The 25,192-nt window shown below is 38.4% G+C and overlaps 1 long non-coding RNA gene across 1 annotated transcript in view; it reads left to right on the top strand.

Annotated features, from left to right (window-relative positions):
- LOC137665265 (uncharacterized) overlaps window positions 1-25,192 on the top strand; it is a 90,332-nt gene that overhangs the window by 42,377 nt on the left and 22,763 nt on the right. Inside the window, exon 2 of the long non-coding RNA XR_011048472.1 lies at window positions 18,805-18,921. This is a non-coding gene — a long non-coding RNA (uncharacterized lncRNA). The remainder of the gene's footprint in view (window positions 1-18,804; window positions 18,922-25,192) is intronic.

The following is a 25,192-nucleotide window of genomic DNA, read 5'->3' as shown; positions in this document are numbered from 1 at the left end:
GTTATATTTCATTAAATTTCTCCCCGCCCAACTCTCCAGCCTGTCTAGGTCTCTCTGAATGGCTGCGCAGCCTTCCGGTGTGTCAGCCACTCCTCCCAGTTTTGTGTCATCAGTGAACTTGCTGCCAGTGCACTCTAATCCCTCATCCAAGTCATTCATGAATATATTGAATAGAACTGGTCCCAGTACCGACCCTTGAGGGACTCCGCTAGACACAGGCCTCCAACTGGACTCTGTCCCATTGACCACCACTCTCTGGCTTCTTTCCTTCAGCCAGTTCACAATCCACCTCACTACCCGATCATCCAGACCACACTTCCTCAGTTTAGCTGCGAGGATGCTGTGGGAGACCGTGTCAAACGCTTTACTGAAATCGAGATAGACCACATCCACAGCTTTACCATCATCTGTCCACTGGGTTACGTCCTCATAAAAGGCTATCAAGTTTGTTAAGCATGACTTCCCCTTGGTGAAGCCATGTTGAGTGCCCCTAATGATCCCCCTATCCTTGATGTGCCTAGAGACAGCACCAAGGACAAGTTGTTCCATCACCTTTCCGGGGATGGAGGTGAGGCTGACCGGTCTATAGTTACCCGGCTCCTCCTTCTTGCCCTTTTTGAAGACTGGAGTGATATTCGCTTTCCTCCAGTCCTCAGGCACCTCTCCCGTTGCCCACGACTTAGCAAAGATGATGGAGAGTGGCCTAGCAATGACTTCCGCCAGCTCCCTCAGCACCCGCGGGTGCATCCCATCAGGGCCCATAGATTTATGGACGTCCAGGTTGCTTAGTTGGTCCCTGACCCAGCCCTCATCAACCAAGACAGATTCCTCCTCTATCCTGACTTCTTCTGGGGCCTCAGGGGTCCGGGGCTCCTCAGGACAGCCTCCAGCAGTATAGACAGAGGCAAAGAAGGCATTCAGTAACTCCGCCTTCTTTTTATGCTCTGTCTCCAGGGCCCCCACCTCATTCATCAGTGGGCCTACATTGCCTCTAGTGTTGGTTTTACCTGCAACGTATTTGAAAAAGCCCTTTCTGTTGTCCTTGACCTCTCTTGCAAGGTTTAATTCCCAGGAGGCCTTAGCTTTCCTAGTTGCCTCCCTACATTCTCTGACAACAGACTTATATTCCTCCCAAGTGGCCAGCCCCTCCTTCCATGATCTGTACACCCTCTTCTTCCACTTGAGTTTGCCCAGCAGTTCCCTGTTTAACCATGCAGGTCTCCTGGTACCCTTCCTTGACTTCCTACCTGCTGGGATGCTCTGATCTTGAGCTCGGAAGAAGCAGTCCTTGAATGCTAACCAACTATCTTGAGCCCCCTTACCTTCTAGTACCCTGTCCCATGGGATTTCCCCTAGCAATTGCTTGAAAAGGCCAAAGTTGGCCCTAAAGGACCCGGGTAACTATAGACCGGTCAGCCTCACCTCCAGCCCGGAAAGGTGATGGAACAACTTGTCCTTGGTGCTGTCTCTAGGCACATCAAGGATAGGGGGATCATTAGGGGCACTCAGCATGGCTTCACCAAGGGGAAGTCATGCTTAACCAACTTGATAGCCTTTTATGAGGACATAACCCGGTGGATAGATGATGGTAAAGCTGTGGATGTGGTCTATCTCGATTTCAGTAAAGCGTTTGACACGGTCTCCCACAGCATCCTCGCAGCTAAACTGAGGAAGTGTGGTCTGGATGATCGGGTAGTGAGGTGGATTGTGAACTGGCTGAGGGAAAGAAGCCAGAGAGTGGTTGTCAGTGGGACAGAGTCCAATTGGAGGCCTGTGTCTAGCGGAGTCCCTCAAGGGTCGGTACTGGGACCAGTTCTATTCAATATATTCATGAATGACTTGGATGAGGGATTAGAGTGCACTGTCAGCAAGTTCGCTGGTGACACCAAACTGGGAGGAGTGGCTGACACACCGGAAGGCTGCGCAGCCATTCAGAGAGACCTGGACAGGCTGGAGAGTTGGGCGGGGAGAAATTTAATGAAATATAACAAGGGCAAGTGTAGAGTCCTGCATCTGGGCAAGAACAACCCCATGTACCAGTACAAGTTGGGGACAGAGCTGTTGGAGACCAGCATAGGGGAAAGGGACCTGGGGGTCCTAGTGGACAGCAGGATGACCATGAGCCAGCAGTGTGCCCTTGTGGCCAAGAAGGCCAATGGCATCCTGGGGTGTATTAGAAGGGGTGTGGTTAGCAGGTCAAGAGAGGTTCTCCTCCCCCTCTACTCTGCCCTGGTGAGGCCGCATCTGGAATATTGTGTCCAGTTCTGGGCCCCTCAGTTCAAGAAGGACAGGGAACTGCTAGAGAGAGTCCAGCGCAGAGCCACGAAGATGATTAAGGGGGTGGAACATCTCCCTTATGAGGAGAGGCTGAGGGAGCTGGGTCTCTTTAGCTTGGAGAAGAGGAGACTGAGGGGTGACCTCATTAATGTTTATAAATATGGAAAGGGCAAGTGTCATGAGGATGGAGCCAGGCTCTTCTCAGTGACATCCCTTGACAGGACAAGGGGCAATGGGTGCAAGCTGGAACACAGGAGGTTCCACATAAATATGAGGAAAAACTTCTTTACGGTGAGGGTGACCGAACACTGGAACAAGCTGCCCAGAGAGGTTGTGGAGTCTCCTTCTCTGGAGACATTCAAAACCCACCTGGACGCGTTCCTGTGTGATATGGTCTAGGTAATCCTGCTCCGGCAGGGGGATTGGACTAGATGATCTTTCGAGGTCCCTTCCAATCCCTAACATTCTGTGATTCTGTGATGATCAATTTGAGGGAAATTCCAAAATCAGCATGTTGGCTTCTCTGACCTGTGCGTGCTGTGAAGCTGTATGTCATACTACAAACAGTTTAAATAATTTAAAAGGAAAGCAATATCCCAGTAAAGTAGGATAAGGTGAAGAAGTTATTTTTTTTAAAAAAAAGTACTCTATTGGGTGCTGAGAAGTACATGCTTATCTTTCATATCCAATGATAAAATCTATTAGCTTTTTAACTTTTACAATAAGTAACATCCCTATTTAAAAAGTATTGATATTCTTTCTTTGAATAATGAACCCATCTTGAGATCACTGTTGGTAAAATAATATGATAATAAATGTTCAGTCTTGCTTTTCATGTAGATTACCCATGTAAAACACACATAGATATTTCATCATTTGGAAATAATCACAACTGTCTGACTTCTGTGGATGAATATATGACATGCTTTAAGAAGTTAATGTTAGGACACTTGGAGTCCGTGTTAATAAATAGAGATTGTTGCATTTAGGTCTATTGGACTATTTCTTTTTCCTCTGGCAATGAAGGTTCAGTTTTCTGGTACTAAGTCTTTCTCATTTTTTCCCCCAAAGTATTCAGAGTTAACTGGCCTTCAAAAAGGGAATACTCTGAAACCAGTTTCTGCTGAAGTATTTCCACAATCAGTGTTCTTGCAGACTTCCTGTATACAAGACAATTGAGTCTCTAATGTAGAATTAATTGAACTTGGATACATCTACTTCTTAGACAGTGAAAACATTAAAAAAAAAAAGTATAGAACTCAGTTATTTCAGAGTGTTACTTACAGATGAATTCAGTTTTATCGTGGTTTCTGTTTTCTTTCCAGTGCTTATGTACATGTATTCTTCATCAAATTAATGTAAAGTCAAGATATTAATACAAAAAGCGTGGGCTTTTGACTCAACAAATTATAAAATTTTAGGCAAGAATGTAATACCTTGAGTAAAGATAGGGATCTTCTCATAGTCTAAATGCTAATTGTCAAAATATGTTTATTTTTAATTTTAGATTGATTGTGCTTACTCAAACTTTCCTTGTGGTGATACATAGCCCAGTGTACATATGTTCCCTGCAGAATCCTGCCTAGGGAAGTATATTTTAAAGGCAAAAATTGCCTGTCCTTAAAGAAGACTCTACCTGTCATTAAGACAACCAATTTTGCAGCTAATGTGAAAACTTCATAGGGATAGATTATAAAAAGAACAAAGATTCTTGTGATGACAGAGCATTGCACTAATATATCACACCTGAAACTAATGATTAACTCCATACTTTATTGGATAATTGTAATGAATTTTAGTATAGCTTCAAGACATAACACATACAGTCATTTTCAGATTTCTCATTTTTATGGCCATCAGCAGACTGTATCTTAATGGCATTTTGAAAAAGAATGATAAAGGAGTTATAAGAGTGGCTAAAATGGATTTCATCACCTGCGTACTGTGGTATATGTGACCCTGGAGTCTAAAAAATTTATAAAGCACAAAACAGACTAAGAGTCAAATGTCCATGAGTTAGTAATGCCCGATGTGCTGCAAGAAGTCATATGATAAGATAGAGTGTTGCATTTTGGCTATATGATGCAATTTAGCCTCAACAGGTTTTATTAGCTTAAACAGATTACTTTGAATATTAAAACATGAGTAAACTTAAACGTGAGTATTTTTCTTTCAGTTGTGGAGCTGACGTGGGTGTTCAAAGCATGTGCAGGTGACAGCCACATTCCATTAACAAGCCTTTCTTGAGTTTTCCTCTTCTCACCGTAATATCTCCTAATCAGAATCTTTTAGATTTTCGTCATCTGATCTTTTCCTCTTATCACAGCACAGTTTCAACTCTGAGCACAATGAATCTGTGGGGTTTGGTTTTGTTTTGTCTTGTTTTTTTTCCCCAGCAATTGAATTCTAGATTTTGGGGGAAAACAATAGCTGTCTCCTTCCCATTCTCACTGATACAATATTATCCTTCTTACTTGTCACAATGACAACTTTTAGTTCGGTGCATTTCAATTATGTTTCACTAAAGCTTTATACACTGAGCTATTAAGATAAATATCTAGAATGAACAGTCATCTAAAAACCACCAAAACACTGGTCTGATTCCTCAAAATTATCTGTGTGGATAATTTTTAAGATCGATAAAACTTGGTAGTATGTGCATTTGAAATACTGTTATTTATCACTCAGGAACATCAGATATATTCTCTCTCTGCTTCATTCTCTAGATTCAGTTTATGCAAGGGAGCTTAAGGAGGTTATGTCAATACAAACACAGCAGTGTATCTCTTTTGGCACTTGGCCAAAACCACGTCTTTTGTGTTTTAATAAAAACTATCTTTCATATACTGGTAAAAAGAAGCTATATCAATGGAGAAATATAACAACAATTAGAAGAAAATCTGTTAGATTATTATGGATGGATTCTTTGAAGCAGAATAGACAGGTCAGTGGGAAACAGTTCACGTAAAGTTCATGTTGTGAATGATAAAGTGTGATTGAATGAATCAGTGCTGCATTTTAAATAGGGTTGGGACAAAGGATTTTATATTCAGGTGGCTATAGACCCACCTATTTATATGTTATTCAAATGGTAGAAGGCTGCTATCTCAGTTACTTCCTATCTTCTCCTCTAGCCTCAACCCCTTTTAAGTTAAAGAAAATGTGCCTGGGTTTCGCTCTCCAACAGCTGCAGTGGTATTGTACCATTCTACCTTGTTTTAATGTACTGGTCCATAAAATCTCACATTTTTGAATTAAGCTTTGTGAAATGTCAGCTGGCATTTACAGCAGCCTTGACTTGATTACATTCTAAGTTGAACAATGTTTAGAAAAATCCCCTTTAGTAGCATGACTTATTTGTCTATCAAGCAAATAGCCATCGTCAGCTTCCTTACAGCTGCTCTCGAAGATGGAAAGGTGAGAAGCAGAACTGTCCTCCTACCCCTGTTAAAAATGTATGAATATAAATTTGGTAGCAACTGGAAACTGAAGAGGGAATCACTGTTCTCCTTCCAGGCTGAGATCAATGTAATGGGCACAGGGATATGTTAAGACTTCTGCAGTCTTTCCACAGCATGAGGAGGAGGTTATTGATTTCTCCTGTTCTCCTCATTAAAATGAATAGAATGTCTTCATGAGTTAGATTCAGAAACTAACTATTGCTGCCAAAAAGAAGTTGAGAATAGGCATTTTGCCAAACTTCATGAGACTACTACCTCAAAGAAATCCATTTTTCTTCTTAATTCACAACTTTGACATTAGTGTAGGAATGAAATTACACCAAAGTTTAGGAAAACTTAGGAAAACAATTGTTACTATGAATTAGCATATGATTCATATATTGCACATTACATTTATTAAAATTATAAATCAATTTAGTAATTGTAATCTACTTGGTAGTAAGTTTGTGTTGTTATAGAAAAACTGAAAAATGAATTTCAGAAGGATCTGATGATTCCAAGTGAATGTGTGATAAAATGGCAATTGACATTAAAAAAATCAAAGACAATAATTCAATTGGGGGAAAAAAGTGTAATTTCAGATACATAATAAAAGGCTTTAAAGGTATTGACTCTTAGGAAGGTATCTTATAGTCTTTGTGAATAGAGTTCTGACAATAGTAATTTAATATTTAAGGTAGTTGTAGTTAGGCAAATAAAAAGTTCTGACTCATAGATAAATGGAAAATGTCATCAGCTCCGTATTCCAGTGTGGAATAACATGTGCGTTCCTGGTCACCCAATTCTAAAATGATATAAAAGAACTAAGGAAACTGCAGAGACTGTTCGATTGATTTAAGGCTCAAGTAGCAAAAGAGCTAACATAAGATCTTTCTATTTACCTAAACACAGTGCTATCTGGATACCTTTCACAGATGTAGAGAAGCTTGATTTAAGTTTGAACATCAGCTAAAAATTAAATATGATGCTGGAGATAGAGGAGGCAAGCGGACAAGTCTGTGTGGGGGGAAAATGGGAATAAAGACAGAAACTCTATGGAAACTTCATGTTATTTATGAAAGGCTATTTCCTTACAGTATTGCAAAATTGACTTAAGCTTTTTCCTATACGTACACTAACTCTGCTAGGCGATCTTCGCTCTTTCATTTGTTTTGTTTTCAAATGCATGAATCCCAAAAGTTTGCTCAGTTTATGTTTATTTTGGCTATTTTTTTCTGAACAGTGACCTCCAATTTATTCTTGTTTGTCTCTATTTCTGCTTCCTTAACTAACACAGATCTAGTATCTATTAAAAGAAAATAAGTCAAACCTTTTTTACCTCTGATTTTCTGAATCTAATTCTTTATAGTAACTTTTTCTACCTACGTAAGTATTTTTGTTAACTCATCAGTTATTCAGCTGTAAAATTGTATTTGCTGTCATGCAAGACTTTTTCCACTGTTAAAATAGTTTTATCAGAATATACTAGTGAATGAACAGCAGATGGAAAAATACAGTGAGGTCTAGCCACACTATCCAAACTTGAGGCACGTATTTTAAATGTCCTAAACTTAAATGTCTTTTAAAAGCACCATCTCTCCCTTTCATGATATAGGAAGTTTAAATTCTCAAGTTACACTCATTCATTACTAATGGTGTTAATACATACATTATAATACATGCACGCTCCCTGCCTCACCTGTGTGTAACCACTTATTTAGGAATTTTAGTCCTAACTTTAATTTTTGATCCACTCCCTATTTGTTGTGTAGAGGAATATTTTTTAATTGTTTTTTTAAAGGCAGTATTTCCATTCTGTATGGATACAGTTCATGAGTGAAATAATTAACCCCACTTTTTTTTGCTGGGAGTTGATTTTTGTACTTGCTGGATTTCGTTTATTGTAGCAGCGGTTATCATCAGACTCAAAACCCTGTGTTTGGTGTGTACATATCTGTATGCATGTATGTGTGTGTGTATATCCCATTGCAAAGGTTACACTCCTGCCCTGCTGTATTTGACAAATTGTTCTTAAAGAACTGCACGAGTTCAGCACATTATCCTTAAAAAGGCCTTATTTGCCAGCTGTCTGTGCATGCCATAACTGCACCTTTACTAAAATGCTGTTGCGTAGCTTACAATAGCTCTTCTTAGAAAAACATGTTTTTTACGTAGGTTGAATTGTGGCTAACCAGACCTCTCGTAATCAATTATGATTAAATCAGTGTTGTACTTTTATAAAGCCAACATCTGTCTGGATCTTAATAATAAGTTTTAACCAGGGATATGCAGTCAACCAGCATGAGCTATCTATGAAGTATAGCTGAGCTATGAGTTCAGAGGGCCATGAGAAAATCCTGCTGTATGTCTTCTCTGATGGACCACTGAAAGCAAACAGGTGTAGACCTTAAGTTACAGTTCCGCTTTCTTCCTGTGGTCTTAGCACACTTGATGATCCTGATACCAACCAACCTGCCTCCCAGTTTGCACTCAGTTCTGGGATCCTGTTTGTAAGCAGCCTGAGGAATGAATACTCTCAGTGAGTTCACTGCTTGGCTAATTCTCAGTTTAGTCTGAAGAGAAAAGGCTTTCTTTGAACAAGGTTCTAACAGAATATCCTTGCCATATCTTCCAATGACATTTGCCTACCTGTGAACTGCTCCTACCTAACCTCTGGTACTGCTGGCTCAGACTTGATACCTATCTCTACATCCAGCAATGCCTGTTATTTTGTAAGCAGTGTCTCACTGTCCTTCCAATGGTGGCTATCTCCGCTGCCCTTTGATGCCTCTGTCTGATTGGTAGACATTGCCACTGCTGTCCTGTCTATTCTGTGTTTGTATCTCTGGATGAGTTCATGTGAGAGAAAAAGATGGTTATGGAAAGCAACTCTTCATTCAGCCTTAGCAATCCTGATCCTCAAGATACCAAAATTGTGTAAAAGGAGGATGTGGCTAATTTGCTGCAGCTACACATTAGGGAATGCCTTGTCCAAGGCATCCCCAAAGAAAATTTATGAGAAAGATCCATGAAGATAAGTGACCCAAATCACTCACTGTGCTTACTTTCTATGCTCTACTCCTAATCTCTTACTTTGCCTATTCTGCCTACATGCTTCCACGCATCCTCCAAGTGTTCTTTGCTGCCAACAGATGCCAGTAACTTTTGAAATTTTGGGGTGTATTCAGATTAATGAAAGGGTAGAAAATCTAAGTGTGAAAATCAGTTGCTTACCTCTTTATTCATAAACAGTATGATAAGGAAGGAATTAGTTCTTTTGAACTCTTACAGTTTTGCATCCTTTTGACCAGTATATCTCTATCAGTTACAGTATCAATTCCATTGGCTGAAGGGCAAGTGGCGTATGTTTTGTCCTTACTTCAAGATCCACGCTTTTTATATTCATGACAAAAACCTTTTCACAACCTTCTATGAATTTATTGCATGCTACTTTTAGTTTAAAAAAAAATTACATTTAGGCTAAAAATACAGTTCTGGTTCTCTAGATAACACAGTCTATAGAATCTTTCTGAGTTCTGTTTGAACTAAGGTGTTGATACTAGCATTTGAACATGAACATTTAGGAAAATATTAAATCATAGAATATCTCAAGTTGGAAGGGACCCATAAGGATCGAGTCCAACTCCCAATCTTGATCTAAAAATTGGCAATACTGGATATACTGCCAGGCAGCTTTGTATGCACCTATCACTGACTCTATCACTGTTCTCATTTCTTCTTACACTATCTTGGATGACATCCTCCCCATCTTAGATGATGCAGTCCCCGTTTTACTTATTTGGAGCCATGTAATGCTTTTGGTAATCTCTATTTTAAAATACTTATTTATTCTCCAATTTAAGTTGCCATAATCACTTCAACAGACTTCAAAATTGTCTTTTAAAATCATCAGTGATTTGTTTTATAAAGATGCCACACACATTTATTTTCCTTGCAAATAGTATATAATAAAAAAATTGAATAATATATATTTTTCTTAGAAGTCCAAGCTGGGTCTATCTGGAAAAATCAAGCAGCAAGTAACCCCGCTCCCTGACATTCCTTTTGTTTCTGTTGTCTAAAGGGAGACTTTCTATGGATCTCATTTTGTAACTTCAAAATGGGTACATTCAACTGATGGAAAAATATAATTACTGTCCTTTAGATAATTTATCACCAAACTACATTTGTGACATCAGTCATTATGAGGTCTAATGCATGTAATTGGCAAATGTGTTTGCATCGCATACTTTATTCTAATTGACATCTACCATATTGCTGCTGACAGCTTTTCAGCCCAGATGAATGCTGTTTGCCAAGAGCTATTACTACTTTGGTGAGGTAGTCATATATGGATACATTATATTGAAGGTACAGAGTAAAAATTTACTTTTTTTTTTTTTACTGCTCAGGTGTCTAGGTTCACTAGTTCTGAATAGCAAGGCTTTGACATGCATCAAGTAGATTCTTGACAGTTTGACGATATGTCACTTCTGAGGTTTTGTACAGTATACCAAAAGAGGACCATTGAAATACTGAAAGGTTACTGTGTGCTTTGAAGCACTGAATATAATTCATGCAAGATGAAACTTTATAAATTAAATCACTGAAGAAAAATGTTTTACTAAAGAAACTACCATTAGACATTTTCTCTCCTATAAAAAGATTACATTTTGTCATCAGTACTCATGCAGGAGGACAATGAAAGATAATTTTATGAGTTAGGGAAGGCCATAAGAGACTTTCTAGAGACATTAAATAGTCAGCATACCTACTACAGTGGCATCCTGTCAAATCATAAATAGTGGCCTGTCACTCTTGGTGGACTAAATCATGATGTGGTATTGCTCATAGGTAAAGGTCTTGGGTAATAAAGATAAAATAATTGTAGCTCTAGTGAGATCAGGATGTTTACGTTTGGTATCTTGGCTATAATTAATTCACCCCAAAATCTTTAGAGGAAAAGAAAAGCTAGTGAAACACAGTATTACTGTATTGAAGTGGTTGCACAGTTCAGATATAATAAGCATATTGAACATGTAAATCACATTCAGTTGACACAATATAATGAACATTAAAACATGGAAGCCACACATTTATCCAGTTTTTATAGACATTTGTACCTAAAAATATAAATCCTTTGTTATCATCATTTGCAGTACTTTTTTTCCCTATATATTAAGGCATATTTTCTCCTTCTGGCAGAACTCCTTGAAATTTCTTGAATATTAAAGACTAGACATGGTAAAAATCAGACCGAATTTTAAAGTTAGATTAAAGCAAAGTCTTATTTCAGAATTGGAAGGTGCTATTAGATTCAAGTGTATTTTAAGTTGCTGTTTTCTGTGTTCTTCTTTGCAACATCCAATAATAAAGAACTTCACTTTTAAAAAATAAAATTTAGTTTCATTTTAATACACCTTTTATAGGTTCAATAGCTAAAAGCCAGCTGAGAGCACTGTACCTGAAATATGTTGTCCACAGGAGATGGACTATTCTGGGTTCATTCAGTCATGTCTGGATTTTATTAAAAAACTACCGTTCACAAGGGAAAGAAATGGCTAGAAACTTTCCTCCTTTTTTCATAAAAGAAGAATTAATTTAGAGTAACATTTTTAGTTTAGTAAACTCTAAGTCTTTACAAGTAAGTATTGTTCAGACTTCTCTGGGTGTTGTGTAGCTAGCCTTTTTCACACGTTCTTTTCTCATACCATGCTTATAATAAGACATTGATTAAGTTGCTGTTGCTCTATCTAGCTCTCTCTGCCTAGGCAGCATGAATTGCATCATGAACTCTTTATGGCTTCATAACAAGTTACAACATACATATTGTTTTAAGAATTATCTATGTAATATTTACATAATTCTTAAAACAATAAGAATTATACTATTTATATAATATTTACATAGTACCCAAGTGTGAGGTATGTGGGCTTCCAGAGACCACGTTTAACATATTAATAATGTAAGTATCAAATCTGGTGCAATTTCATTCTTCCTTTTGGCAATTTCAGAGACAAGTTTTTAAAACTTCTTGCTATCAAAGCCACATTTTCAGAAAGTGTGACATTTAGTTATGCAGCAGTAAAGACTTATGATTAGATTCTTTATAAATAAAGTAGTTTGATATTTTCAAACAGCAAGCTTACATACTACTTTTCATTTTTAGACGATCATTTCTGAGTTCCATGCTTCTTCACAGTCATTTTCTCAGAGATCTTACTGGAAATGAGCTTCACATTTTTAAGATTGTAATTGGACATAATTTTTCTACACAGGCCATGTTTTCTATAATATACACTTTACAAGAGATCTGTATTTATACTTGTGGAAAATGAAATCATGTGTTCCATATTTTAAAAGGCAAAAATGATAGCAACAATAAATATGATAATCTCATTTATATAAAACTCTGAAAATGTGTTACTTACAGTGTAAATGATACATCTATAACCAAACGAAATGCATCTGAAGGTTGACTTAATTATCTGCATGGGAAATAGTTGAAAAAATTGTGAGAAGCCATCAAAGTAGATATTTCTAAGAAATCTAAGTAAATTTCCTTTTAGCATTATGCTAGGCAATATATAGCAATGATTCTCAAACTTCAAATGACACAAAATTTCTTATGCTTTGCATCTGCTTTTTGCAAAACACCATTCATCCATACCCTGCATGTGTCTGTTTCAGATAGCAATACCTATTTGAAAAGGAATTTACCTTTCCATATGTTTAAAATATATGATAAATAGCCGTGTTATATCATTTATTTTTTAACATTTTTCAGATTTTCAAAAACTCTCTCAATATGCACTCACTATAATTTTAGGTTGTATCACAGAATTATTTAGGTCAGAAAGGACATCCAGAGGCCATCTAGTCCAACATCCTACTCAAAACAGGTATAATGACATCAGGATGGTCAGAAAGATGTTGAGGTGTTGGAGCGAGTCCAGAGGAGGGCGACCAAGCTGGTGAAGGGTCTGGAGGGTCTGACCTACGAGGAATGGCTGAGGGAGCTGGGGTTGTTTAGCCTGGAGAAGAGGAGGCTCAGGGGTGACCTTATTGCAGTCTACAACTACCTGAAGGGAGGTTGTAGTGAAGTGGGAGTCGGCCTCTTCTCCCGGGCAACTAGCGATAGGACAAGAGGACACAGCCTCAAGCTTTGCCAGGGGAGGTTCAGGTTGGACATTAGGAAGAATTTCGTTTCAGAAAGGGTTATTAGACATTGGAATGGGCTGCCCAGGGAGGTGGTGGAGTCACCATCTCTGGATGTGTTTAAGTAAAGACTGGACATGGCACTTAGTGCCATGGTCTAGTTGACAGGGTGTGTCAGGGCAACGGTTGGACTCGATGATCCCTGAGGTCTCTTCCAACCTGGTTGATTCTGTGATTCTGTGATTCTATGTCTTGAACATCCCCAACATGGATTCCACCACCTCTCTGGGCAACCTGTTGCCACATTTAACCATCATCACCGTAATTCCACACACCACACCCCTCCCCGAGTACCTAATTGAAATTTCTCATGTTTCCATTTGTATCCGTTACCTCTTGTCCTATCACTGTGCACCTCTGATAGGGGTCTGGCATCATCTTCTCTGTCTCTTCCGATGAAGCAGTTGTACATAGCAATAAGATCTCCCCTTAGCTTTCTCTTCTCCAAGATGAACAGGCCCAATTCTCTCCACCTCTCCTTGTACACCATGCTTTCCAGTTCCCTGACCACCTTGTTTGCCCTTTGCTGGAGTCACTCAGTATGTTGATATCTTTCATGTACTAGGGAGCTCAAAACTAGGTGTAGTACTCCAGATGTGGACTTACAAGTACCAAGCAGAGGGGAAGGATCACTTTTCTGGATATGCTGCCTACATTCTTAGTAATACATACTAGGATGCAGTTGGCCTACGCTGCACAGGCACAACTGCTGGCTCAAGTTCAACTTGTCCACCAGAACCCCCAGGGCCTTCTTTGCAGAGCTGCTTGCCAGACAGTCGGCCCCCAGCCTGCCCTGCCTTGATACATGGGGTGTTTCCATCCCAGATGCAAGGCCTTGCACTTGCTCTTGTTGTACTCCATGAGCTTCTGGTCAGCCCATTTCTCTGGCCTGTTCAGGCTCCTCTAACTAGCAGCCCTGCCATCCAGTGTACTGACTGCCTCCTCCAATTCAGTGTCATCCGCAGGTTTGCTGAGAGTGCTTTCTGTCATCCAGGTTGTTAATGAAGACATGAAACTACTGGCTGCCAGCTGGACTTTGCACCACTGATCAGAAATCTCTGAGCCTTGGCAGTCCAGTCAATTTTCCGTCCACTTTTTAATCCACTTGTTTACCTGTTTCTCACCAGTTTTGTGATAAGGAGACTAGGGGAGACTGTGCCAAAGGCCTTGCTAAAATGGAGATGCACAACATCCACTGCCTTCCCCATGTCCACAGCTGCCAGTCACCTCACCACAGACAGCAATGAAGTTGGTCAGGCATGATCTGCTCAGGCAAGAAATGTCTTGTAAGAAGATCTGGTCCACAACTTTTCCAGGGACAGAGTTAAGACTGACCAGCCTGTAGTTCCCTGGATCCTGCTTTTTGCTTGTCTTGAAGGAGTGTGACAGCAACTGCCTTCAAGTCATCACAAACATTTCAAAAAGGACAGGCAGCAGCTTCGCAGTGACATCTGCCAGCTCCATGAACACCTCTGGGGATGTCTCCCACCTGGGCCCGTGACCTTGCCAAGTGGGTTAAACGATCCACTCCTTCTTCCTCTCCTGTGGTGCTCTTCATGCCCACAGGCTCTCTTAGGAGGCTCAGGGACCCGGGAGGCTTGAGGAGACCAGTGAAAACGGAAGGGAAAAATGGCATGGAGTACCACAGGTTTTTTGCCCATCGCTTGTCACTAGGCCCCCTGCCCCACGGAGCAGTGGCGACAGCCTCCCCAGAGCCGCCTCCTTGCCGCCAGGGTGGCAGCTCCTCGCAGCCCCGCAGGGCGCCGCCGCCCCGCTGCCGCCGGCCGCTGTTTGCGGGCCTGGCCTTTCCGTGCCCACGGCGGCATCCGCAGCCGCCCCCGGGAGGGCACAGATGCAGGCGCAGAGCCCACATGCCCTGCCGTGCCCTGTCCTGCTATGCCGACGGCCGCGCGGAGCTGGCAGCGGTCCCTCGGCAGCGGCCCCGGCGCCGGCCCCGGCCCCGCCGCTTCTCGCAGGACCAGGAGCCCGCCGAAATAGCAGGGGGCGGCGGCGGGCAGCCGCGGGGGGAGCGCAGCCGCTCTCTCCCTCCCAGCACATGGCGGCCACCCGCCCGGTGGCGGCGGGGTGGGAGGAGAGTGCGGCGGCCCTGGGAGTCGTGAGAAGAAGTCTTGGCCCGGGTGCCTTGCAGGCAGAGTTAATGGTCACACAGCGAGTGCCGCTGAGCCTGGAGTATCGACTGCTGTTTGTGCGCTTCCTTTTTTTTCTCTTGCTGAGGTGCAGGGCTCGCTCAGGAAGCGTGGGGGTGTTTCCAGAAGTGTTTTGTAGGCCCTGGAACTGTTCTTTTCGTCCTTTAAAGACTTATTTTCAGCCTTAAACTGCGTAGTTTAAGAGAGGCAGCTTGTGGTTAGGCATAAATTGTGCATAAGGAGGGAGAAGTTTATGAGGGCCCGTGTGGAGCCAGCCGCTGCTGTCGGTAGGAAGAGTAGCCAGGCTGAGGGAGGCCGTGGGGCAAAATTCAGCCCATGTGAGAGGTGAGTCTTCAGCTTTCTCTCTGGAAGGGTTTTGGGAAATGGTAAAGGTTTCTAGGCAGGTCATTTTTGTCATGGAAAGAGAAATAAAGGAGAGTTCAAAAAAGCCCAGCCTTGGAAAGGGAAAAGGGGTGGGCTTTTTTTGAGTGATTTTTGTTGTCGTTTTTTGGGGTGGGGTTTTTTAGTGTTTATTTATTTAGTTAGTTAGTTTATCTATGAGCTTTGTGAAGGATGTTGGGTAGAAGCCCAGGCATGTGCTCCTGGAAGATAAGAAAAATAAAGTGAAAAAGGAGACCAGAATGAACAGATAATTTTCTGACACTATTTTGAGAGATATTCCTTATCTGGGATGCTGTTATCATGGAAGTAGTAGAATTACAGGGCTGAACTGCTTTTTTTTTAGGGTCATTTTATATGTTAAGGGTGGGGTACTAAAGAGTAGAGAAGCTGAAGAAAGTCTTACGAAAAAAATTAATCTAGTACTTAAAATGAGGTACAGATGTTAACATAGTCTTCTCGCCAGGGATAACTGGTATTTCTCATTGTTTTTATATGCCAAAGAGACTACTTTCCCCAGGTTCAGCTGTGCCAAAACCTGGGGAAATGAGATACTTGATCCGAGTGGTCTTAGATTTATCTGGTTTTGTCTTCTGTGTTCTTTCCTTTAAGTAAAATACTTCCTGTGACCTGATGAATACACCTCTCTGTTTAAAGAGTTTGACCCAGTAATGTAATGTAGATGTCCCAAAACAAGAGCATCTATTTTGAAAATAATTTATGTTTAAAAACAACAGACAGCATTTTCTTTTTTAAACATACTGAAAGAATAGGAAAACCCATTCTGTGCATGAAGATTACTGCAAGGTATGCAACTAAAGATACTGTTACTTAAATCTTAACTGAAAGATCAAGAGGAAACGGCAGGACAAATCCATGTACAATTGCATAAAACCTTAAAAACGAAACATAAACATAATTATCTCATGTTCTGTTAGCCTCTTTGTGTGAGGTAAGTAGTGTATAGAAAGCAGTAGAAATTTCAGAGGTCAGTATTGGAATCTAGGATGAGCAGTACATTAGGATGGAATGACTTTAGCTATTAAAACAAATTAATTACACAGAAAGTCATGCCTTCTCTTAGAAAACTCAGTACAAATTATCTAACTGCAAGGTTATCTCAACTAGAAACGAAGAACTGTCTTTGTTCAGGTCTTGATTTTTTGCAGAGAGTATTGTCTGTATGATTTATAAAGCCGGAAGTTATGCATGCATGGAAAAAACAAATCTGCATGATACATAGTAACAACATATTTGAAAACAACAGTAGTGAAATTTCAAAAGCTCAGAAAGGAGCTGACAGTGAGACCTGAAGAATATCTAAAGAATTGTAGATAGTTCTCTTAACTGAATTTCCGTAAGGGATCTTAAATTGTCAAACTGTTCTTTCAAAGCATCTATAAGAGATGATGAGAATGAACAGCTAGCATAGATTTCTAGGGAACAAGTCAGACCTACCCTATCTCTTTAAAAAATATTGCAGCAAGCCTGAAGGGGTAGAAGAGATCCGATATGACTTGAATTTAGTAAACTTCAGTTTTGATAATCTCACATGGCATTCTCTTAAGCAAGCTAGGGAACTGTGGTCTAGATAAGACTGGTCTAAAGTTAGTATACAAGTCTTTTTGGGAAAAAAAAAGTTTTTTATTTATTCACAGTCACTCTTTTCCCCAGTAAGTGGCAGGGTCTAGGAGGGAGGAGTGTAATTCCATAAGAATTCTGTACTGGGTCTAAGGTTATTCCATAACTTTGTTGGTAGTTTTGATAATAGAGTAGATGCTACTCTTGCTGCAGCCATGTTAGAAGACAGGACTCAAGTTCAAAGTAGTCACAATAAATTTCAGGAATAATAGACATACCATTTGGTAAGAACAAGCACAGGCACTAAGTAGGAGTAATGAACTGCACAAATACAAGATAGCGAATCCCCTCTAATGCTTCAGGAAAGAATATGGGGTCAGTATATTCACCATGCCGTACTGTTATATGTTGTAGCTGGTTCCAGACTTTTTGCTTTCTTACGCAAGTGTTTGCCCTCCCTTCATATCAGCAGTAGCAGAGCTCAAGAAGTGTTAAAATGCCTGGCAGACATCCTTTGGCAAATCTGAAAACGTTTCATCCCTCTATCTCCCTTTATGAATTTGAGGCATAGCATACTAATTTCTACCTACTCATTTACTGGGTTGATAGTCTGTGGCAGAGGCACAAGGGACCGAATATCTGAAACTGCTAAAACAAGATCCACTAGAGCTCATTCTCCACAGATATTGAGGAGTGTAATGTGTAAGCATCCAGTAAAACAACTTGTAGGCTCAAGTTGTCTAAATTTTCGAAAAGGAAGAACAATACAATGTACCTAGTTATTGATAGTTCATGAAATTGTTAAAGGCATCAAAAGGAGATTTAGAACCAGGTTTATTTAACCTAGGAAATTAGAAGAATGAGGATAGTTGTATATATAAAATTGTTGCAAAAGGAGATCAGCATAAACTGTTTGGTATTTCTGGTTTAGATATGACAAGAAGTAGCGGGGTTTAATTTGCAGCAAAGCCTAGATGCAAGAGGTAAAAAAAAGGTCTTTGAAAAGTAAGAATGGTTAACGCCCTGGAGTAGATTTTTTTTTATCTGGAGGATAGACCAGCTTTTACTTCAGCTATTTAAAGAGAGATTGAACTGGTATTTGTCAGTACTGGTTTAGATGTAAAGCAAGATACAGCCAAACCCTGCTTCCTATAAGAAATGCCAAGACATGTAAACAGGCCCTCTTATGTCTTATTCCTATCACTTCTTAAGTCACTTTTTGTAGAATTCTGCCAAGTACGTAAATAGGAACCAGGAGAAGGAATGGAAGCTGCTTCTTCTGTTTCTACTGAAAGACCAAATAAAAATTGTGAATTAGCTCTACTGTTAAAATAAACATGACTATTTATTTAATGTATTCTATATCCTACAGTTGTTCTACATGCTGAATGGAAACTTGGTTGTGTTGTTTTGGAAGGCTGGACCAGTTCTCTCTGTGGTCATTATGTTTCTCCTCTCAGGGCACCAGATGGCTGTTTAGGTGTAACAATAACAGCTGTTTGATTCTACTTGCCAGCCTTGAGATTGAAGAACTCTGGAATCACTTGGGTACTACAGGATTAAACGAAGACAAAATTTAAACTTTTGTCTTCTATAATGTGGTAATTGCATACTGAAGAATAATGGTACGGACTTCGCAGTAAATTATCACTCAATGTGTTCTTATTTTTTTATTTCTAATAATTTAGTTTATGTTATTTTCTGTATTTGTTTGTACTTACTCTCTACTGGTTATTTCCTAGGTGTGTCTACAGAAAGACAGAAAAATAATCACAGGAACAGAACACACTCTGGATTTTCTTCTGATGTGCAGACTACACTGATTCAAGTATTGAATCCACTTACAGCACCACCTTCCTGTAAGTAGGCTTAATCAGTGAGAAACACAGTGTATAAAATTTTGTTGGGTTTCTGTGTAATTCAGTACTCTACAAGGAAAACCACTAATTTAGTATTCTACCAGAGAAACACTGCCATATATTTATGTGCACTGAGAAGAAAGAACAATGCTTAGGCTTAAAGCATCTTCTGACAGATGTTCTCCCACTGTCTTTTCTGAAATTCAGATTGAGAAAGGAATATCAAGGGTTGGATACACTATTAGCCAGTTTTCAGAAGTGGTAACTTTGTACACTATGGGAGATGTAACAATGAAGTGGTAAGGCAAGAAAAGCAAGCAAGAGAGTTGCAACATGAAGGGGCTATAGAGGTAGCTGTATTTACTTTGTTCTTATCAGGACCTCTCTATGTCACTAAGACTAACAATCAGTCATAATCTCTTCTGTCTTTTAAATTAGTATTATTAGATAGCACAGCTTTACACCATCAACACTAACAGACATAGAATATGCTTATTGTCCATGGTTATTCCTGGTTATGTCCTTCACAGTTAATATCAAGGGACACAGAAAGATAATTCTGAGATGGTCAGAATGACAGTCTAAGAATCTGTTGTGATCAGTAAATATTGAATTTTTTTTTAAACTGGATTCTATCACACTACTACAAGCTGAGATATAAGCCTCCTTATCGTTATGGGAATGAATGGATGTTTTGAGATATTTTGAATTCACAATGTATCCAGGCGTATAAATTTGGGTCTTCTTTGTAACAGGTATTTGAGTTGGCATATTAGTTTTCTAGATTCAAAGTTATAAAGTTCACATATAAAATAACACCATGGAGGTTTTGTGATTTATTAACTGAAAAAAAAAAAAAGAGAATATTCTGCTGGCTTATTTGATAGGCTGTCATTTTATATAGTTGAAGTGTGTAGACATGGAAGTTCTCCTAGATGATAAAAATATGGTGTGTTCATTAGGGAATAATATACCTATATTCTTTAGAAGTTTGACTCCTTGAAATCATTGACATTCAGGCATTGATGTGAACTGGAATATTCAGTGCAAAGGAACTAAAATGTGGGTCCAAAATTATGAAATGGGAATTTTTATAGTATTGAACATTTAACACTGTCAGGGTCAAGCATATCAGTGTAATTTCTGCACTTTATTTTCTGTGATATCGTAATATATCAGCTACTGGAAAGACTGTTAAATAAGCAGTAGCATCATAAGTTGTTTTGTATGATTTTTTTGCTTAAAGTTGTCTTTTTGCAGGGATCCAGGGATTGTAGCTTGCCATCTGTTGCTTAAATCTCTGTACATTTCTACGGCATTGAATGGATAGTCTTTTTAGCCTGGCTTCATGATTTGGAAATGGAAAGTGATGCTTATGAGATCAAGCAATGTAAGGTTATGTTAGTGCTCATTTGTTTATATCTGCACTCAGTACATTTGAACCTTCTGGAAGGGGTGGCATTTTGAAAGAGAGGAAGAGCTCTCCATGCTCTGTTTTTAGAACTTACACGGAAGTGAATGGCTGAGCAGAGGAGAGGGAGTCGTGTACTGACTGACTGTCTGTAGTGTAAGTTTAAACTATATTGGACAGCGGAGTAAAAAGTTATAGTTGGCTCTGTTACGGGAGAAACTGCAGACAGACCTTAAAACTTTCTTACATGCTAAAAGCATTCAACTACAAGCTGTAAATTTATAGGAAACAAAGTGTACGTTTTCTCATGCTTAGTGAAAATTCTTGCTTCCAGTGGCTACGATGAGCACTGTTTGGAAATCTTTTCTGCTTGGGTAGTCAAAATCTGATGCCCCCAGCAGAACGCTGATATTATTTATAAACACACAGAGATGTAGCTGGAGGAACTGAACTCTGTATAATGCATGAGTGCAGTCAAGTGGATGAAGCGTTTGCCTCTTGTTCTCAGTTTTCTGTTTGGTGTTTTAGATATGTTTGTAATACTTCAGCATGCTTTTAAATGGCAGAGCTGTTTTTCAGTGGTAACCATTTGTGTATGAAATAATTGAAGTTCATACAATAAAGCATAGTTCAATTTACTTGAACATGTAAATTGGCTCATTTATGAGTCACTTGTGCATGACTGATACAGCAGTATTCCACATGATAAGTTAGGAAGTATGCAGTAATTGACATATAATAATATTGAAACAGATTGTCCAATACGTTTATTTCTTTGGCAAAAACTGATCAATTTTAATTTGTCGAATTCTGCACTGCTCTGTCATTGAAGTGAAAGTATACTTATTAAAACAGCAGTGACTGTGAAGTCTAGTATGTTAAAATTTGATAATTTCTTTTGTCAAAGAAACAAATCATGAGATTAACTCAAGAGTCCTTGTTAAATTTAAAGTGCAAGGTAGTGGGAACACAAAAAATGCTTTATGATGAGGTTTTGTCAATCTGTATAATTTTTCAGTTAAGCGTCATAATCAAGGAATATTGTATTTTTTGAGGCTCATTAAAGAGACATTATACATTAAAATAGTGAGGCAGTCAGCATAATGAAATGATGAATGCCCTATAAACTATCTGTATGTAAATGATGTGAGACAGATTTGCTGGTGCTACAGAGGAGAATAACAATCTATTTGACAGTTCCCTGTAGGTGCTACTTCTGGATACAAGTGACAGATGTTAAATGTAAACCTCTTCAACAGCAAGCACTTATTAGCACTCGGGGGGAAAAAAATTGCAATATAGAATAAGACAAATAGCAGATAATGCTATTTAAATAACTTTGTTCTTACAAAGCTTTATTGCCAATGTCTTAAAAGTCTGGGAGGCTGGTTTTCTTGTTTGTTTGTTTTCCTTGACAAAGATTAGGTAGGTAAGAGAAGGTTTTGGAATTTAGAAAACTGTAATTTGAAGCATTTAAGAAAATTCCCTCAGTATCATGGGAACTCTTGGTGGAAAATATATGTATGTGCCTTTTCATCAACAAACTTTTTTTTGAAATGTCATTTGATAAATATTTATCGACTCATTATTATCTGTGATAAGTGTCAGTGCTGTGTGTGTTTGCTGCCATTACTTGATTTACCAAATTAGTTTTAATTGTTGTTTCCATTTTTTTTTCTTTTTTCCCATGGTAGAATGGAAAACTGTGGTCTTTCAGATCTGTAATTTTAATGGAAAAATGGCAGAAGTAGTTAATAAAACCAGGTTAGCAATAGTGAATACTTTTTAGGACATCTTATGATTTTATTTCTAAGCCATTTGTCTCAGTCCTAGCCTTGAGATGCTACTCCTAAAAGTATAAAATATTAATCTGTGTGAGATTCACATTTCGATAATAATCCAACTCTTCAACAGAGATCAGTGTTAAAGTAGTTTAGGAGACTATCAAAAAACACTTGATTTATTTCTTATCCTACTTTGTAATAGATTAGGTTAGGGATTTATTTTTCTTTAAAGTATGAATCTAGGCACCTGAATTGATTTTTCAAATTGTCAAAGCTTACTTTAAAGCTTTTTCTTTTTTTTGAGGTAGCCTGTCCTTAATGAAATTTTTTTTCTCTCTGCCAGCCAAACTACTGCTTGAAAGGGCAGAGATTAAGCCAACGCGAAGTGATGCAATGTCTACATGTTTAGATTCCGTTCGGCCTTATGTCTTTTAGTATTATGAAATCTGTGACACTGTTTGTGCTTTTCCTTTGTTATCTTTTGTCAACGGTTAAAGCTACCTTGTGTTGCTTGAACTAAATCTCCTTGGAACTTAGTATTTCACTGCACCACTGCAGATTTGTAATCCCCTTTCATGGTGTTAAATTATCGGCCACATATGCACTGTGTCTGACTTACTGGGCGTATTTATTGTTCCCCTGGCTACTGTGCTTGCTAATTTGTTTCTTTATTGCTTTGCCTTCAGTTAGGGAATACTCACCCTCTGTCCCCTGAATACTTAAAAGAATAACTGAAGTTCATTACTATGTACTTTTTGCTGTTAGTTCTCACTGTTGCAATTCAAATCTAGATGATTTTCCTCATGTAGATCCTGCTCCATGTTCATGTAGAACAGCTGAAGTTCAAGAATGTAGAATGTGAATATCATCTCAGTCGGGAAAGGAGAGTAAAGACAGATTTTATGAGAGAATTTAAGCAATAATCCGTGACTGTAATGGACTTCTCATGTAGCCAGACTTTGTTTGGAAGTAAGGAAGAGTATATGTACACAGAGTACATATATGTATGGTAAAGAGTACACAGTATATGCATGCCTTGTAAATATAAACTGCATATACACTATATAAATAATATTATATATAAAAAATAAATAATATTTATATATAAATAAATATTTAATACATTTTTATTTTAGGAAAAGAGCTATAGGTTAATAATTTCCAATATAATGTAACTGCTTCCAGTACTTTGAAAAAATTGCTTTGAAATGACTCATTGAACTTTTTTGGCTGATCAGAAAGCATACTGAAACATGTATGTTTCATTGTCTCATTACCTCGGTTTAGTGTAAATAATAAACTTAATACAATGACATCTATGTAAAGTTCTAAAGAATGATGCATTTTTTTCAAATATTATAAGTCAAACCACCAAAAAAACCAACATACTGAAGAAAATTAAAATGAAAATACATGTATATGTCAGGTTGAGATTTTTACTGCACTGTTATTGCTTTATAAAATCAATTTACTTCTCAGTTGTACTAGAGTACTTGAGTAATTATTAACTAAGCTTAATGGATATCATCAGCATTATTTCTTTATATATCAGTTAAATCTGACTGGTAATCTACAAATAGTTAGAATTATAATTTCAAGTCTAATGCCTTTGTCTGAATTTATGATTTTATTAATTGCAAAAAAAATGAAGTCGCCTAGATATTGTTTCTCTTTTACTTAAAGAAATCCCTTTGCAGAATGTAATAAGTGCTCTGATGCTTATCCAACTTTTTCAGCTATTTTTTTAAGAGCTGGCTAATATGTTTAAATGATATTGAATGACAGTTGTATGAGCTGATTTCTGCTGTGTAAATGTGCCAGGAGAGTGCAAAATTAAAATATAAAACTATGATATAATGTTTCATTAATGCCTATTTCAAGTAATCAAATTGTTAAAGCAGTTGTAATTTGTGATTTATTCTAGTGATAATATTTTTACACAAATAATATTTTGGGTTAACTGAACTGCTATGAACAAAATGCTTGTGGATTTGTCAAACATAAAAATGAAAAAAAGTCTTATGAGCCCATTCCAGGAGGCTTGGCCTCTCTTCAGCTTTTACAGAAAACATTTAGAATTTTGCTTGTGTAAGGGCATTCTGACTGAACCAAAAACTTGATCTTCACAAGCAGTGTCAAAATAAAGAATAATAGTGCTCATCTGGGAGAAAGGATGAGGGTACGGAAAGCACGTATTTAGGCAACTGTTAAGCAGTTGTATTGGATAACTTCTGTTTATTTAATTGTTTGTATTAAATATTACTACAGTCCACAAATACAGATCTATGTATGGATCTCTCATACATAGTGTCTGTGTGTGTGTTTTAAAATCTAGTTTTTAGATCAAACTGAAAACAAATAAATCATACATATTTAGCAAAAGATCCCAGTCATTCAGTGCTATCCAGCTGAAGGGGGCCTAAAATTTACATGTCAATCTAGAAGGGAGTTCTCCCTGATCAGAAAGCTGAAAACTGTTCTTCAGTCCTTCCAACATACAAGCATAATTTTATGGTAACAATGAAAGGGGAGACTCGTAAGGATTGGTTGCTTCACTGATGCTTTCAAAATTTGATAGCCCAGCAGCAGGAAACACTTCAAGTTGTCATTCTTTCCCATTTGTCAGTCTGTGCTTTGTCTTTTTAATAAGCAGGACGCAGTTTTAGAACTTCATTGCTAAAAGATTAAAGTTAAGGCAAGACTATGGAAAATATGGGTATGGAAATGAGTGATAGTTTTATCTTAAGACTTTTTGAGATTTCAAGAATACAGTATATATTCAGTAGTCTCAAAACAGTCCTTTGTTTTTCCATTCTGAGATATAGAAGAATTTTTACCATAATGGCTTTTTGTGAAGAGAAAATAGACAGAAAGATTTATGACTGGTATTGAAAATGCCATGGACTAAGCGATTGGATTGCGACATATTCTAGGTTTCCTCTTCAGCCATTGTAAAATTTTGACATTCAAAACTGAGGCTGAAGGATTGTGGGGAAGACAAGAAGTAAAATTGTAACTAAATGCAAGAAAACAGTAGAAAAGTATAAGCAATGGGGAAATTATGACTTTGGTCACC

The sequence above is a fragment of the Nyctibius grandis genome, chromosome 6 (genome assembly GCF_013368605.1).
Source record: "Nyctibius grandis isolate bNycGra1 chromosome 6, bNycGra1.pri, whole genome shotgun sequence".
Classification (NCBI taxonomy): domain Eukaryota; kingdom Metazoa; phylum Chordata; class Aves; order Nyctibiiformes; family Nyctibiidae; genus Nyctibius; species Nyctibius grandis.
The sequence above is the reverse complement of the archived record's forward strand: the minus strand, read 5'-3'. Positions and strand labels throughout refer to the sequence as shown.